General features: G+C 36.4%; 1 protein-coding gene across 11 annotated transcripts in view; it reads right to left on the bottom strand.

Moving 5' to 3' along the window:
* Positions 1 to 12,005, bottom strand: part of LOC105497777 (G protein-coupled receptor 141) — a 66,121-nt gene that overhangs the window by 34,976 nt on the left and 19,140 nt on the right. For 6 of the 11 annotated variants that reach the window (XR_003021760.2, XM_071095046.1, XM_011769128.3 and 3 more), the window contains one exon: positions 8,252 to 8,346. The exons of 2 other annotated variants lie outside the window; for them this stretch is intronic. The gene's annotated coding sequence lies outside the window, so the exon portion shown is untranslated. Of the gene's footprint in view, positions 1 to 3,980; positions 4,080 to 8,251; positions 8,347 to 10,339; positions 10,460 to 12,005 lie in introns of all 11 variants that reach the window. 3 more of the 11 variants (XR_003021759.2, XM_011769122.3, XM_011769126.3) reach the window with 2 other exon arrangements.

Here is a 12,005-nt window from a genome sequence, read left to right as displayed (position 1 = left end):
TAGTTTCCTTTGAATGTAAAATGTTGAGAAGTCTTGAGTGAGATGTCAAACCTGAACATGCATTGTAATCTACGAAATGTTGTAAAAATGGTAGCCTCTATGATGACTTATTTAAATGGGTACTTCAAAGAAAGCATTTGAGCTTTGATACCTTATTGCTCTTCTACACTCTAGGTGGCTCTTACATAATGAAACTAATAGTTATGCACGAAAGGACCCTGTCTGTATGAGGTCAGTATCCTACGAAAGCCACCCTGATTTCCCTCTTGAGTTTCTTGGAGTTATCTGCCTCTTCCCAGAGGGAACCCCTGACTTTGCTGTAGGCACAGCATGATATTATTGCTCTCAGACAGGATGAGTACTCATTTTTCCCAGGTCTTATAAGGTCAGCTTTAGCTTTCACCACCCTCTGAACATGGCACCTTATTTGGTCACCACCATTCCAGTAGTTCTACTACAGCATAGAGGAAGAAATGTGTCTTCCTAGCACAAAAAATAAATTCCAGAACAACTCTCTGCTTAATTAAAATGCAGGCTGCTTTTGGCCAGCTTTTTTTTTTTTCTTTTTTTCTTTTTTTTTGGCCAGCAATTTGTCAAGAGGCAGTTTGAAAGAAATGCTGGCAAAGACTAGAAATGCTGGCAGAGACTAGATTCTGAGCTGAGTTCAATGACTAGATTAGTCATTTACATGGGTTCAACCACTTGTCCTTATCATGCTTCAGTATGACCACTTATAAAATGTTATCATTACATCTGTCGGGCTGCTGTGACGGTTTCAACGAGCTAACTTGTATATCCAAAGCATCTAAGAGGTCACATATTAGCTTAGAGGTCATATACACTCCAATGTTCTCTTCAATTTAGGAAATTTCTTTAGCATCTGAAAATTTCCAAGGTCAAAATCTTCACACTCTGTTTTGAGAGGCAGTCTGTGGTGTTGTTAAAAATAGTTGCTGGAAAGTCCTTTATCATATTGTGCAGAAATCTGCCTTCCTAGAAAAACCCTGTCGTAGCATTGCGATGTAATTGTTTTTCCTCTCTAGTTGGTATTTCCTTGTCAACTGAATATTCCTATTTTCTCTCTTTGCTCCCAACTTCCATCTTCCTCTGTGTCCTGTCATCCTTTCTTTTTCAGGCAAGTAACTAAAGTTTCCAGTGTAGTATATGATCATAAGCGTTGGCTCTAAAATCTGCCAGCATTTCTAGTCTAAAATCTTGCCTTTATTATTTACTAGCTGGGCCATCTTGGGCAATTTACTTAATATCTCCAAAATTTATTTTCCATATCTGTAAATTGGGATGATTATAATGTTACCTGTTTCATAAAGTTTTTGTACTGTTTTTACAAGCATGTGAATAATCTATATAAAACACATCATAAGACTTGGCATAGAGAGTACATTTGATAAATGCTTATTGTTGATGAGAGTGATAAAGATAGTATGGTTTCAATACCTTCCTCAGAGGGCCAGGATATTTGGACACTGTAGTTCATCAATGACCTTCATAAATTATAATGCCACAACTAGAGTCATAAAAATGTTATAATCAGGGAAGCTCAAAGTACAGTGGGATATATACCACTTGATTTGAATATTAGCTATCTGAAATTGAGCAAGGTATTTGACCTCTCTAAGCCTACATTGATAAAATGGGGATAATGGTAATAACGTTATCTACTTGTAAGGTACAAACTACATTCAAATCACCATTCTCAGCACTAAATTTTAAAATACTTAGAATTGTCTTGTCAAGAAGTAAACACTCTATTATCATGTAGAAGTTCTGGGAGGTTCAGGATAGAGATGGCTGCCTCTAGGGTGACTTTTTTCTCATGGGCACAGTACCTGAGGTTACCCTGCCCGTGAGGAATCCCAAAGGCTCTGACCACAGCTCTGTTTGGCTCCACCACCACACACTTTTTAACAGGAAGGAGGTAAAGGGAAGGAGAAGAGGGTCAGGGAAGCACTGGAGGGAACGGGAAAGAGGAAGGGGCAGTGGGAGTGGAATAGAAGAAAACATACCAGGTGGGTGGGTGGTTGCTCTCAGGAGGGAGAAGAGGGAAAACCACCGACTTAAGAAGGGGCAGCTCTTCTTTTCCTTTGTCCATGACCAGGCTATTTGTAAGGGTCTCTAGTCAATCATTACGATTTATATGAAAAGAAAATGTATGTGAAAAAGCGTCCTACAAAATTCACACTGTCACTTGCATATAGAGAGGCAATGGTATGGAGAACAAAGGATGTGAACTTTGGTATCAACACATTTTCCTTTTGTATAGTCACATTTTCATGACACCCATCAGGAAACCTCTCCATTTGAGTACCAGGTTCAGCTGAGCCTCTGCCAAGTGTGGCCTTTAATTTGTTTGGCTAGAATCCTCTTAAAAATTATTTTTGCCGCTGATTTGTGAATTCTTTAATGCTGCCAGAAGAGTGGAAGGAACTCTGGTAGGGAGTCGGGGGAGATAGTTCCACTTCCTCCTGGTACTTACAGAAATCTGGAGGGTTGAAAAAAGTTCTCTTCACTGGGAATGTTAAACCTCAAGCCTTCTTCTTGAATCTAGATAAATGCTTTTACAAATATTTTGCTGTTTAAAATTTACTAATACAACAGAGTACATAAGTGCTCTGAATTTTGGAAGTTCATCTATCCCAAACCAATGGTTCTTAATCTGGTTTTTAAATGCTCTCCAAGTATTTCTCAATCTATTGACAGACTTGCACCATCTTGTCCCTTCTATGCATCCGTAGAGTCCCTGGCCATAAAGGTTAGTGTTAGACGCCATGAATAATAAGAGCTGATACTGTGACAGCTGCAGGGAGAACTAAAGAGAAGCCATTATTTGTGTATGTGTGTAAACACTATACAGGCCCGAGAGCTTCTGGAGAAAGGAGACCTGTAGTTCACCAGTGGGTCTCAGGCTTCTTCTAAACCACCCACATTGGAGCAAAGCAGCTGCCCTCTTTAGTGGTAGTTTCTAGAGATTCTTGCATTTCCTGATTTCTGGAACAGGAGCAGCAGCTTTTTCTCATCTCTTTTCTCTCTCAGCCCTTTCAATGCTGTTGCAGCCTCTGATTCCCTACACTAGATCTCTTTCCTGTTTGAAATACCTGGAGTGGTTTCAGTTTTCTCATGACATCCAGATTGATGCACCAACTCTGGCTGCACTATAGAATTGCCTGGGAAGCTTTTGCAAAATAGTGACACGTGGTTCTCACTTCTGGGAATACCATATAGGTGTCTATATTTTTTATTGCTCTCCAGATATTTTCAATGGGCATCCCAGGATGAAAACCATTTTCTCAATTGCAAATTTGAATTTTCAACCTCAGGCTTTGGTATCTTTTCTCTCAGACCCCCATCTCATTGTCACTTCAAATCAGGTTTACCAAGTCACAGAACTCACTTTATTTCTTGCCCTCAATATGTTTTCTCAACATATTGAGAAGAGGCCAGCAAGCAATTTCCAATGTAAAAACCCTAGATTTGCAGACATACTTTCCTTCAGACAACTAGCCTAAGCCAGAATCCAACTGATATATCGCAGTCCCCAGCATTTCCTTTCTCTACTGTGGTCATAGAAATAATATTATAAATGGAGAATACATTCTTTAGATGGATTTATGCTGTGATGTAAATAATTTATCAGCGATATAGGTTTTACCATTTAGTCTGGTGATCAAACCAACATTTAGAGTATTATTTTCTATGGAAAAATATTCTTCAAAAGAGCAAACACCTGAATTGTGGACTGCCCATCTGAAGTCAATAAAAATTCCTAAAGTTGCAGATTGAGGCCTGTATTCTCTTCAGAGTTTTAATAGAATGTTTTAAATTTAACATATTTTAATTGTCTTCAATGTCAAAATAAGCTTTCCTTGGGTTTTTAGAGAAATATCTAAATAATACCAGGGTTACATTCAACTATACATATAATTATTCATTTAATAAGTATTATTAGAGTGGCTATTGCATACCAAGTATTGGGCTTGTCACTGAGAATACAGCAATAACTCTGATGTGGAATTTGAGGCAGAGTCAGTAAGTGTTGACCTCAGTTCACAGTGGAAAGTACCCTAAAATGCCAAAAATAATTTTTAAACATCTTTTAAAAATTCATGGATGAGTTAAAATAAGTATAAAGTCTTAGTAGAAAAGAATAATTTAGTAATACATAAATCAAGAACGGTAAGCTAGTAAGTGAGTACTAAAAGCAGAGGCAGCTCTGAGGTTATTCATCAATGCTGGAGACTTAGATCTTTCCTGTTAACAGACCCATATACACAGGACAACAGGGACAAAGCCTGGGTCCCATATAAAGTGTAAAGTCAGATTGGACTCAACCACACTAATATGGTTTAGCTGTGTCCCCATTCAACTCTCATCTTGAACTGTAATCCCCACAATCCCCATGTGTCATGGGAGGAACTCAGTGGGAGGTAATTGAATCATGGGGGCGATTTCCCCCATGCTGTTCCCATGATAGTGAATGAGTTCTCACAAGATCTGATGGTTTTATAAGCAACTGGCATTTCCCCTACTGGGTCCTCATTCTCTCTCCTGCCACCCTGTGAAGAGATGCCTTCCGCCACGATTGTAAGTCTCCTGAGGCCTCCCCAGCCATGCGGAACTGTGAGTCAATTAAACTTCTTTCCTTTATAAATTAACCAGTCTTGGGTATTTCTTCATAGCAGTATGAGAACAGACTAATACACACACAAAGCTACAACCTAAGACAAGGAAAACACTCGGGAAAAAAATCCACTCCAGCGAAAGACACAGTCTACTTACTTGTCCTAGTTTTAGCTTTGGGTGGAAAAGAAAAAATATATTCTCCCCACAAAAATTCATAATCATAAGACCGCCTTGTCAGAGTTTGGACAAAGGAATCTATACTATCACTGGGTCTCAAAAAATCCCATGTTGAAAATTTAGTTTGAAATGGCCCAGAGTTTCTGGGTATCTGGCAGAAGGTAACTGGCAAAAGCAAATGTCAATGTAAATATACATATATAAAATAATGTAATATATTAAAAGGAAATGATCTTCAAAAATGAATAGGCATTTTGAAAAATAACCAAAAAGTTACTTTTGGAAAATTGTATTTTTGAAAGTGAAAAATATACTAATAGAACTAGAAAGAGAAAATAAAAATTGGTGAACCATATAATAGACATGAAAACAATTGCTCAGAGTGCAACACAAAAACTAAATAAGAGCACACTGTTCAAGCTTCTTAGCACTTTACACATATTTCATCTTGCAATCCTTACAACAATCCTATGAAGTAGATACTATTGCTTCCTCCACTTTAGAACTGAGTGAACCGAGGCACAGAAAGCTTAAGAAACTTGCTCAAATTTATATGCCTACTAAGAGTTAAAGGCATCATTTCAGCCTAGAGAGTTTGGACTCAGTTCTGTTTCTTAGCAACTATGCTATGTTCCTGTAAGAAAATTGAAAATTACAAAAAGGAAGTCACATGGAGGTTAAATTTGTTCCAGAGTAGAAGATAAAGAGAGCAAAGTAAAGGCAATTTTTTCGAGAGATAATAGCTGAGAAATTTCCAGAGTTGATGAAAAACATCAATCATCAGATTCAGTAAGGTCAAAAGTTTTTAAGCAGGGTGAATAAAAAGAAATCATACTTAGACACAGCATAGTGAAACCACATAATACTAAGGAAAAAGAAGCTGATATTAAAGGCAGCCAGTTAGAGAAGACAGACCACTGAAAAAAATCCTCTACACAGTCAAGTGGCTTCTTAAAAGTGGCAGTGGAAGCAGGAAGACAGTTGACTATTATCTTTAAAAAATGAGTGAAAATAATAATCAACCTACAATGTGAACCCAGTAAAATTGTTTCAAGAATGTGAGCAAAATAAAGACCTTTTATACAAATGAAAATTGAAAGATAATACTACCAGTTTACCCTTACTAAAGGTACACATGGAGGACACATTTGAAAAAGAATGAAAGTCATACAAGAAGGAAAATCAAATAACAAACGAAGAAATGTTATACTCCAAAACACTGTAAATATATGGGTAAACATATTTTGTATGAATCAATAATATCTAATTTATCAGTTTAAAATATAAGAAAATACTAAAATACCAGGCAACAATATTATATGACTTCGGGGGTATTTTCTGTCTATGTGTTCTGAGACGTGTATTGTTTGAGAAGAAAGTAAGATTATTTAACTTCAGTTTTCTTAAATTAATGTGAAAATTTGTATTTGACAGCAATAAAAGAGTAAAAATAGAGTGTATATCTTCTGAACTAGTAAAGGTAAAAAATGAAGTAAAGAAGAAAAAAGCTTACTTAAGAAGAAAGAAATGAAGGAAGGAGAGGAAGGAATAAAAAAAGAAGGGAAGGAGGGAGGAAAGGAGGGAAAAGAGAGGAAGCAAGGAGAAAATATAAAACCTACAAAAATATAGACAAATAATAAACAAAAAATTAAAAGGCAGAAATAGATGTACATATTATCAATAGATAACTTGTGTACCAAACTCTACAGTTAAAAATAAGATTTTTAAAATCAGACTTTGTGTCTAAAAATTGCTTTAGAAGGCCATTATTTAGACATGTTTTAAATAAGATGACTTGGAAAGTTTTGAAAGAAAAAAAATCTTATAAAGTTATGTCTGACAAACACAAACCAAACAAGAAAGAAATTGATATGTCTATGTCATTATTACGAAACAAGCCTTAAACCATGTAGGTTGCTGCAACAGAAATAAGTACAGCCTGTTAAAAGGGAAAAGGGAGGAGCTCCTTATTCTTCTCAGAAAGGTTAGGAAAGCACTGAAGTAAGTTTGAGAGGCAAAAAGAAAATAAACATTTACCTAATGTTTTTTGAGCAGCTGCTGAATCCTAACCTGAACCTAGGAGATTTATTTGCATTCTCTCCATTTAATCCTCATGACAACTCCACAATATGAATTATTAGCTCCAGGATAAGCAACTTTTCTAAAGGCTTATGTGTGGTTGTGCAGAAAATTAAATCCAATTCTGTTGAACGAGAAAACTCTCCACATGAAAACTCAGAGCCTTAAGTATTTGTGTGTAGGGTTGACAGATAAAATGCAGGATACTCAGTTAAATTTGAAATTCGGGCAAACAACGAATGATTATTTTGTATAAGCACGCCATGCAATATTTGGAACAAAGTTGTACTAAAAAAATATTTACCATTTATCTGAAATTCAAATTTTACTGGGAGTCCTATGTTTTCATTTTCTAAATCTGGCAAGTCTGCATAGGAAGTGAAATAGAACGGAGGACAGAATTGAGCTGAGATCTAGTGGTGCTTCTCAAAGGCCTTTCCTTGGGTCATGAAGCAAGTCTCCCTCCATTCCTCTCCCAACAACCCACTCGAACATTGAAGTGAGAAATATATGGATGACCATTTATCTATTATGATTTATATTTCCTTTTATTAATAGTTATTACTATTTTCATAAATGAATATACAGTGAGGTACTGGAGAAAGAAAGAGACTTAGGAAAAATAATCATACATTTTCTTCTACATTCCATTTGAAGCATTTGGAAGAATTTTCTTTGCCAAATCACGATGAATCGTAAGATGTATTGTCTCAAGGTTTGCAAATGGAACAACTAGGAGTATGTTCACTATAACAATGTCCTACCACAATGACATAGTTCCATGCACAAGGGGTATATGCTCACTTTTCAGCATAAGCTAAGGATGCAAATCCTGTCTAGACTGGAAGAATAAAGCATCCACACTCAGGTGAATCAGACACCATTTCCTGGGGCAGGTGAGTTTACCAGGCTGGTGGTAGGAGAAAAATATAGGTTAGACTCTTCTAAAAGAGAATATTGTTTAGTGGCAATATTAAAGTTTTGAAGATTTGAAGATCTGGCTTCAAATTTCATCTTACATATATAATATACTTGTGATATTTTTGGGATATCTTTCATATTTATCCACAGAAATATGTAGAAGCTGGGTATATGGTATAAATGAATGTAAACATTATATGACTAGGAGATTGTTTTAATTAATTTGCATGAAAAATATCATTGTGTGTTTTTTGACTATAAACATAAAATCATAAGAAGGTACCTGTACCGTTACATGTTACCTATACATGTTTGTATTTGTTTTCTATATTCAGAGAATAGGAGATTTTAGTTGAAAATTCCTTTTGACTGAGATCAGTGGCATAGCATGTGGTAGGAGAGGTTTAGAGTAAATCTCTCTCATGATATGCCTTACCTCATCTTTCTACCGTCAAGCTACAGTGGAGACAATCTGACATGGTGGTGGTAGATGATCTTGGTTTTCAGGTGGCGTTATTATGCTACGCTTTGCTGAAAGAGGAATATATAAAAAGGAAATTAGCATGCTGAGGCTCAATATGCAATGCCCTCCAACACTATGGTACTGAATTCTAATTTCCACATTTAGCCTTTAATTCTAAGTTTTCAAAAAATTTAAATGTAACAAAATACACTCTGCACTAAATTCAATCTGATCACATCATTTTAGTTTGATGATTCAGAAGATGATCCAAAGATCTTATGCCCCAGAGCACCAATTGAATAATTTATAAAAATTGAGGGATAGGGTATAGTGGAAAAAGTGTGAGTTTCAGCACTAGTTCTACCACAATATCTGGATGACCGAGGACAAATTGTTCAGCATCTCTGAGCCTCAGTTTAGCAAACAAGAGTTATCCTTTAAGGAATAATGAAAGGAAGGGCCAAGCATGGTGCCTGATAGACTGAAGGACAGAAAAACTATTCAATAAACACTTTGGCCTCACAAGATCTGGTTGTCACTATACAGATGGAAAAAGCAAATGGCATGAGGCACCATGCTGATTCTCTATTGTGTTTGGAAATAAGCATTTTTAAAAATTATAAATAAATTAATAAATCCCCGAAAAACCAAAACCTCACAAAGCGTCTATTTGTTCATATTTATTTTATATTTATTACACATATTTACTTATTCAAAGCAACTTGAAATGTGTTAAACACATTTTTAAAAACCCAAGTTCATTTGGGATCTTTGTTTACTTATCATCTAGATAAAAAGTTTGCAAACTAAAGCCAAAGGGCCCAATTCCACCTGCCACCTGATTTTATAAATAAAGTTTTATTGGAGCATAACTACACCTATTTGTTTACATATGATCTATGGCCACTCTTTCACTACATTGCCAGTTGGGTAGTCCTACTAGAAACTTTATGGCCCACAGAACCAAAAATATTTACTATCTGATTCTTCATAGGAAAAAAATTGCCAATCCCTGATTCTAGATCAAAGTATGTTTTCTATTGTAAGTAAAGTCAAAGGCAGGCCATTTCAACAGACAGGCAGGAATTCATTCGCATGCTCTAATGGTGCCCAAAGCACAGCTCAATAAGGTGACAGCACACCAGACTGGGAGTTTTGGTGGTTAAAAGTCAGATAGATCTGGCTTCAAATCCCACCTAATGTAGATAATATACATGTGAGATTCTCAGAAGGATCGAAGTTTATCTTGACGTAGGATACAGAAACTGCTCAACAAATGTTCAGCGTCTCAACACTTCTCCACCTTCCACAATTCAAATATATATCAGCTTTGCTCCTACATTCTCTTTTATTTCAGATGTGAGAAAGAAAAAAAGAGAGCAGCTCAAGTAAGATCACTCTAAGGCCATGACAAAGTGGTACAAAACAAGTCTACTGCACACTTTTGTCTAAGCACAGACAAAAACAAGGTCATTGGGCCACTCATAAAATACCAAACACCCCCTTTTCTGGTTAAAATTAGTGACTGACATTTCTTTACGTAACCATAAATTTGTCCCTGCCTTCTGACAGCAAACAGCATCCAATACATAGCAAATCCCCACATTCCCTAATCACCCAACCAAAACCCAAATCCTTCCATAGATTGTTTCTAACACTCTCTTGCTGAGTTGCCCCAAGATTCCCCATGGGGTGTGTTTCCCCTCCCTACAATGAGTCATAGGCCCTACACACACGTTCTCGTGGCCTTTGGCTGAAAGTCGCTGATTGATGGAATAGTGAGATAGGATAGTTTGGTTTCATTTATAGATGTTATAAAAACTAAAAACTGTACAATGGTGGTAGTGGAGCTGAAAGTCGCTGATTGATGGAATAGTGAGATAGGATAGTTTGGTTTCATTTATAGATGTTATAAAAACTAAAAACTATACAATGGTGGTAGTGGGGAAGAAGGGTAATAATTTTGAATAATACTCTGTCCTAGGCATTTTTCACACATTATTACTTTTGATCCTCACAATTTTCATTTGAGTTAGATATCACTCTCCTCCTTTTACTTACACAAGAATCTGAGGCTTGTTGAAGCTGACCAAGGCCATGCATCTGGAATATGGCAGATTAGCTTGTTTCTTTAAAGTACACAATAGCAGACAGAATCATCACTGTTTTTATAAAGAAAATCTAGGAAATAAGGAATAAAATTACTAGCCTGTATATCCCCCTGTGGCATAAACCTCCTGTATGTATCCCATGCTGCCAGGCATGGTGGCCAGGATGCACAGGTTGTCTCTGAATATTCCTCCCTCTCTTAAACTTAAGCCCTCAGAGCAGCTGTTAGTTATGTCCTTGGTATTGGCACTTACTATACAAGATTAGGATACAAGATGAGAGATAACCGGGCTCCTAACCTCTAGCCTTCATAATCACCTAAAGAGATGAATCAAATCCCTGGTGCCCAGAGCCTCTTCTCAGACCACTGGATTAGAATTTGTGGAGAGACCTTGAAACTGGTGCTGATAAGTGGTTCAGGTGATTCTGAAACAAACCGCCTTTGAGAATCACTGCCTTAATGTGCCTGAGTGTCAATTTCTTTGTTGTTTATCCAAATGCCATCTGTACACTGAGACTCAGTGAAGAGTCAACCTTCTGATCTCTCCACCTTCACTGACCTCCCTCCTTCCTAAACCACCTCAGCGTTCAGGGTCCACATCCATAACTCGTGCCTGAGCATGGAGGCTGCTGAGACACACTTAGAGCTTGAAGTCAAAATTCACTCTCCTGACTGGCTAGGTGACCTTGAGCCTTGACTTTTCCATTTGCATTATAAGGCTTTAAAGTTTTTAAAATAAACTTTAATGGTATTAGGACATATTCTAGAAAACTAGCTACAAAACTAACTACCCACTCAGTCATTTGGTTAGTGATATGTACTCAATGTTCTTTTTCCATTTATGCTAACAAAGATTATCTAATCACTCTGTTTTTCTGCAAATGTCTCCAAATTGGCCTGTTTTAGATCTGTTCCCGTGAAGAAAATTTGACACTTAACTTGTAATTTCTCCTAATTAAATATCTGGGGAAAAAACAGTAAAATAAGAATTATTACTTCTACCTCCTCTTTATAAATCATAAAGCATTTTACAAGTATAGAATTTCAGAAAGTCTTCTGATCTTGGCGTTAGTTTTACATATATAAATTGTGTCCTTCTAACTAATTATAGCCTCCTGGAATGCATGGGTTATAAAAATATCTTTGAATTTCCCTCTTTGAATTTCTCTCTCTCTCACTCTTTATCTATCTATGGTATTATAAAGAGTAAATTAGGTAAAATAATTTCTATTTTACTATTAAAATTTTTTCCAGAAAACTCAATTAAGGAAGCCTATATATGTTTGTGTCAAATTTACTGCATCTGAAATGAGTATGAAGGGTGACTGGGAGAGGAGAGAGAGAGTAGGCATCAAATTAATGTGACAATTGTTTAACTTCTTAAAAAATTATTGCATCTCATATCTAAATCTTTAAGCAAGGCCATCACATAGCATAAAGACTGGATCCTGTTCTACAAGGAGATTACAACCAAATAATAAGATTAAACCTAAACTAAAATTATCTTTGTAAGGCAGCATATGATGTGTTATATGAGTGCCATTATACTAAATGACATAGAGAAATGAGAATTATTCCATATGTGCACATCAGTGGTCCTTGTACTGGGTCGAATGA

Source organism: Macaca nemestrina, chromosome 4 (assembly GCF_043159975.1).
Source record: "Macaca nemestrina isolate mMacNem1 chromosome 4, mMacNem.hap1, whole genome shotgun sequence".
In the NCBI taxonomy this organism is placed as follows: Eukaryota; Metazoa; Chordata; class Mammalia; order Primates; family Cercopithecidae; genus Macaca; species Macaca nemestrina.
Note: the sequence above shows the minus strand (reverse complement) of the source record. Positions and strands in the feature narration are given on the sequence as shown.